Below are 6522 nucleotides of genomic sequence, written 5' to 3'. Positions count from 1 at the left end.
TATAATATAATATTCATAGCGGAATAAAATAATAAATATGATCCCTTGCATGCAACTAGATCGATCAAAGTTATAGTATGGAACAGGAACTACTACAAACTAAAAGTTGTTACAACCCATAGGTCTATTTAGTTTTAAAACCTATTAAAATTTTATTAAAAACCACTAGACTAGTTAAACATATCAAAACAGTCTACCTGGAAGGCACACCAAAAACTAATTACAAAGCACACGACTCCTGATCAAACCTTTAACTCAGACCTGCTCTGGCCTAGCTGAAGGATCAGAAGAATTGTAACATCTGGGAAATTCGCGTATTATATTATTATTATTTTTATGATTATGTGTTTATGTGAAATTTTGTGAAATAGGGAATAATATTTAAATATATTTTATTCCAATTTGACGAGTCACTAAGTGAGTTACGATATAGTGTGATTGTTATGTGAATCAAAATTTTGTCAATATGTGTTTTATGATAATATCGTAAAAATGAAAAATTGGTAAATGATTCAATAAAGTGAAATTAATTGAATAATAATTCTTGAGTGAATAACGTGTTCTAAATGTAAAATTAAATGTTTACATGTCATGTGCGTGTTTGTTGTGTAAGTGAAACTGTTTGATTTATTAAAAATGAATTGTTATGTGAAAATTCTGGTTTTAATGATCTTTAAATATTTTTATTAAATTATTGGTACATGATAAAATCATGATTCTTATTTTTATATCTCTGAAATGATATTATAAACATTCTAAAAATATATGGAGTATTTTACTTTGGTCATCTTGCATTCTAAAATGATATTAAGATCATTATTTTACTTATTGACCCGCTGATTTTATAAATTCATATAAAATAAACCGTTCCGCTCAAAATTATTTAAACATATGGGTAGAAAGATAATTTTATTTTCTACATTATAAAAATGATTATTTTATTTATTAGCTAGTTTAGAATTACCATGTATTTTACAATTGGAAATTCGTGGTGTTTTTGGCTTAAAAGAAAAATAAAAAGAAATTTGTTTTAATTATGACATTACAGATTTGCCCTTGAATTTTGCACTCCAAAAGCACCAGCCCTTCTTCTTTCTTCTTCTATTCTCTCTTTTCTTCCTTTTCTCTCTTCGAACTCTCTCTCCCTCCCTAACTTCTCTCTCATGCATGCAAATGCTAAAACATATCCAAATTTCAATCTCTCACCATTAAATTTCATATTTTTCAAAGCTCTACTCCTCCATAGCTTGCATGTAGCTATTTTTTTTTTTAGAAAACCTCTTTTGACTTTATCCAAAAATAATTAAATTTCGTGACGTGAACCTAAAAAGAGATGTTAGATATGTAGCATATGAAATGTGGAAGTCAAAATATGGTGAAAAATCATATGAAGGCATCATCAAGCTTCAACCCCCTTTCGGCCATGATCATTATGAGAGCCGATGGGATGTTCTTGAATGTTTAAGATTATGTATTGATATTAATTTAAACATTGGCGTGTACTTGAGAGGCATATTAGTGGTAAGTAGTTTTGAATTCTTGTAAATATTGTGTCTTATTCGTTATCTATTGGAATGCTTTAAATTTTTATTTTGCTGGAAAGACAATTGTATTATCTTCGGTTTATGTTCTTTGAGTTTTCCTGAAATTTGGTGTGTAAGCATATGGTTTATGCTAGTTTTGTGGCATGAGTTTTAAATGATGTTGATGCTTGATTTCATGCTATAAGACTTGTTTTAATCTTGATTGTGTTTGCATGCCATTGATTCTTGATGCATGTTAATAATTTGAATTGTACGTGGTTAACCATTGATGCATGTTGATATAGATGTTTGCATGTCATTATTTGTGGGTCAACAAGATGATGATAGTAATAAGTGGATGTGTTTCTATGTATTTTTTTTAACTACTGCTTTTAATCAATTCGTTCAGGTCTCAATTAAATTCGGATCTTAAAAATAATTACATATTTGGATTCCTTGCAAAAAAATAGATGGAATAGGCTCTTGAATCATGTCAATCGGATTTAAAACGAATGAGCTATGTGTGGTACGAAGTTTGGCTTTATTTGTGTAAATTTCGATACGAATTTTAAAGGTTTAATTCGAAAATTGAGATGATAATATCAAACTAAACGCTAGTTAAATGATAATGTTATATGTGTAAGTGTATGTTAAGGACTTTGTGATTTTTTTGAGTTATTGTTGGAATTAAGTTAGAATTCCATTGGGTATTAGTTAATGTAATCACGAGTAGTTTTGTTCTTACGTGCCCCTGTTTCTAACTCTGTTTGGTCCTGTTATATGTCTTTTTTATATTCAAAATCTTCTGTGATTATGTGCAACCTGGAATCTGGTTTAGGCACACAAAAAATTTTATGTCATTTGAATTTATTGAGTAAAACGTTATGCATGTTTTACTCAATTTTGCGTAGAGCAAAAATTTCTTTGTTCTGTTTATAATTTAATCAGTTCATTTTGGTCTAAATAAACTAATTTCGAAACGAAATTTTATATCGGTTTGGGATTATATACATAAGGAATCCTGAAACATTTCGTGTTAAGTTGATTACTTTTCGATTTACAAAAAATGTTTTAGTAAAGTGTGCGCGGTAGAAAATTTTGAGTTTTTTAAATTATTTAAATCGATTTAAATAATTGTACATGCTTGTTTGATCAAGATGATTGTGGAATTTATTTGTTCGATAGTTTAATTTGATATAGAATATTCAAATCGAAGTTCATTCTTTTAAATGCTAAGTGGAACTTGTATAAGTAATTAAAATGGTGGTTAAATGTATAGTTAGTTGATCGTGAATGAGTCGCATAATTGATATGTATAAACTACGCGGCCTATGTGTTAGCGAATGACTTGAGTCATCGAATATGTAAGGACTTGTTTACGCATACATGTTAGTATATAAAAAAAATTAGTATATAAAACAATGTGGTATTATCTTATATCATATGAGTTGTGCTATGTGATTATTTATGTTGGTTAAGTATCAAATTATCGAAAGGGTAGACTAATGTTAGACGTTCAGGGTGAACGTCGATATGATTATAAAAGATATTGAATTAGTGTCATTTATTCATGTAGATTTAAAAGGAAAGGACGTGAGATGTAGAAAAGGAAAGGCTAAGTTAGGTGACGTGAAGTAAGTTCTTGTGAGAATACTAGAAATCGCTATAAGGCAAGTACTCTCACTCTAACTTATACCAATGTTTACCTTCAAATTGATTACACTTGTGCCAATACCCTTGTTTACAGTGGAACTTATGATCATGTCCTTATCATAGTCAATCTTATTCTTGAACTATCCATGCTATATTTTATTTATCAATTGCCATGTTACCATGAATCCTTGTTAAATAGTATGCTTCGATAATTCCTTATTTTGACACTAGCTCATTTTGAGATATACCTTGTTATTCAAATCTGTGACGCCCTCAATCTCGGGTTTAGGAAATGAGGACTCACACACCTCTAATCTAATAATTAAATATGCATAAACCCCGATTAACTACTAACAGGATCAACAGGATAAAGTATGAGACAAGATTACAACTATCAATCATAAAATATAACTAACAACCCAAAAAATATTATTAAATAAACAATATCGATTCCGGCTGGGAACCGACAGATAACCCATTGTATCTTTAAACATTTCCTTCTAGGCGTGTGCTCACTCAAAAATACCATTACCTGCTCTGGCAACCGGAAGCCCTCAACATGGTAGGGACCACCAGGTATGCTCTTACGAGCAGTGCGCCTAAGCCTGGCCATCTTCTTGCTTAACTGCCATGGTTAGATTAAAACAAAACATATGAGTATAAAACTCAGCAAGTAACTATAAAGCAGTTTCTATGATATCATTTCACAATATACTTTACCAAACTCAGGGCATTCTACTTTATTTGATCTAGGTGGCAGATTTCCAGCTTTTGGGTTAAGGAAAGGTTTTGAAGGAACAATATGGAGCTTTTATGGAACAAGGCTCGACGTAGATCGAAAGCCGACATTCATCACAAATCATCAAAGGATCAGAATAGATCTTTCAAAAAGAGGAAAGCAACAGTATTTCAATATATGGAATCAATCATATGATCAACAGATTTAAGAATCAGGGTTCTCGAGCTTTAAGCTTCATATCAACTCTTTTCAAAACAATATAAACCATTCTCATTTTCAAGAATCAATTTACTGAACAAGAAGTTTCAGTTTCCTTTTAAATAATCATTTAGAACACTTGATTGGATCACTTTATCTTTCCATTTCAATATAATTCGGGTGATCAGCCCGTACCGACCTCCATTCCGGTCTTTAAGGTACCAATCGGCATAATTTCAGCCTTAAATTGGACTAGCCCCGCTAGCCTCTTATCATGACTGGACTAGTCCCACTAGCCTCTTACGTCCCAATCCAATCCATCAGGAATTCGTTTGGAAAACCTCGAGTTGGAAAAACAAATAGGTTTTCTAAAATCCATTTTATCATTACCAAGTATGAAATCATTCAGACTTTCGAGTCGAAACTCATTCTTAAGTCAGATTTTAAGAAAAACAAAGTTCAGGGAATGATTCAAGGATAAACAAGGAACAATTTTGAAGGATTCTGTATCAAGGATAACAAGGCATTTAAGTTAAAAGGATCAACATTTGTTTAGGGATCAATAGGGTGATCAGGAAATAAAGTATCATCAAACAGGGTTCACAAGGATAATTAGAGGGTTCAATACAATTCATGGCTTAATAAATAACTGGAACTAAAGGACAGATTATCAAAGGGTTGAATCATTATGCTTATCAATAACAGTTTATCAAGAACAAAGGCAGGATCTCAAATCAATATCAGGGTTTCATTTCAACAGTTCAATACTCTACGGCATGAACAACATTCTCTTTATAACCATTTACACAAGTAATCAGAGTTACTTGCCTGAATTTGCTATCCTGAAGGTTGAACTACTGCCACCTAGTATATCCTTTCCTTTCTAGCCTGAATGCCCTCACGCTCTGAATCTACAATAAAACCAAAACCTTAATCAGTTTCTCAACTCTCGTTCCCAGAACGATCACTCAATACGATAACTCGATTATACTTTTGACTCGAACTATGAGTATAGCTTATATACACACAGCACATAGCACATTCTTTACTCATAGCCTTATATCACTTTACATATACTCGCTAAACCTTGACTATTTTCCCCAAATCAAATATTTATAACTCGTACAAACACACAATGATATGCACGACTATTACTTATAGCTTTTAACCTCTATTAACTCAATTCCCTTTTCTTTTATCCATAATTCGAACCAAAACACAATCCAACAAGCAAAATTCAAAGGTTTTCACACATAAACATTCAATCATTCTATCCTTTACCAAAAATCAGATTTTTGACTTTGAATTTCTTTGGCCTATTCGGCCTTAACCACAATCACAATCAAATCAAATCATGCATTAACAAGTCCTTTTCTAAATCAACATGCAATCTTATTACTTTCTAGTTAAACCTTAATTATACCAAAATCAAGTCACAAAAGTCAATTCTTCTTTTTACTAACATAAGGTCGAACCAAACCTTGACCATGCATTCCCAAATTTTGCATCTAAACAAATACAAGTCCAATTATCATAGAATCATACTTAAATCATAAAAGAACATAGCCCTTTTTGGTACATGCAAACATTAAGAAATTTTTATCATCCAATCTTTACTAATTTCCAAGAATGAACATTAACAAGTCATGACCATTAAAATCATTTTTGATCTTTTAAAACCAAGATTCCATTCGGGTTTTTCAAAAAAATACATGCAAATGATCTTCTTAATCCTTAAATCACACATCAACCCATAATCAAACATCAAATTAACAACTCATTCATTTTAAAAAATCAACATGATTTTCAAAAAAAATAGCAAGGGCCATTCGGCCTTTCCTCAAGAAACACACATGCAACTCAACTTTTAAGCTTTTACATCTTTAATCCTACTAATCTCTTAACATCAAACTAAATTAACATTACAACCAACAAGAATCAATCTATTAACTTGTAATCAAAATATCACATGCAAACACAAATATTTGATTTAAAGATTCTAGAGCTCAGTTTTTAACATCATTGCTCACCACCGGTTCACCGGAGTTCATCACCGGTGGCGGTGGTTTCTCGGTGGTGCCCTATTTCGGGGTTTCCAACCTTGAAACCTCCGATTTATGTACACACAAGGCACATGCAAGACTCACTTGGCTTTGAAAATCATTTTTCAATATAAAATCACCTCCTTAAGCACATATTAGACCATATACACACACGTACACATGCATCAAGCATGAACACACACACACACACGAGCTTGCATGCAACAAGATATTCACACATGCACACTCCAATAACTACTTATGTATGTTTAACAAAGATTTTGAGAAGGATTGGTGAGAGTTATCAAAGAAACAAGTGGTTTACCAAGAGAAAAGAAGAAGAACCGAGAGAGAGAGAGAGTAGCGA

At 31.8% G+C, this 6522-nt stretch overlaps 1 long non-coding RNA gene across 1 annotated transcript; it reads left to right on the top strand.

Annotated features, from left to right (window-relative positions):
* The first annotated feature begins 1278 nt into the window (after positions 1 to 1278).
* On the top strand, positions 1279 to 4218 carry LOC141704857 (uncharacterized). The gene is made up of 3 exons (XR_012568095.1): positions 1279 to 1521; positions 3100 to 3193; positions 3930 to 4218. It is a non-coding gene; the product is annotated as an uncharacterized LOC141704857 (long non-coding RNA).
* The last annotated feature ends 2304 nt before the right edge of the window (positions 4219 to 6522 follow it).

This window comes from Apium graveolens, unplaced genomic scaffold (assembly GCF_009905375.1).
Source record: "Apium graveolens cultivar Ventura unplaced genomic scaffold, ASM990537v1 ctg8313, whole genome shotgun sequence".
NCBI lineage: Eukaryota > Viridiplantae > Streptophyta > Magnoliopsida > Apiales > Apiaceae > Apium > Apium graveolens.
The sequence above is the reverse complement of the archived record's forward strand: the minus strand, read 5'-3'. Positions and strand labels throughout refer to the sequence as shown.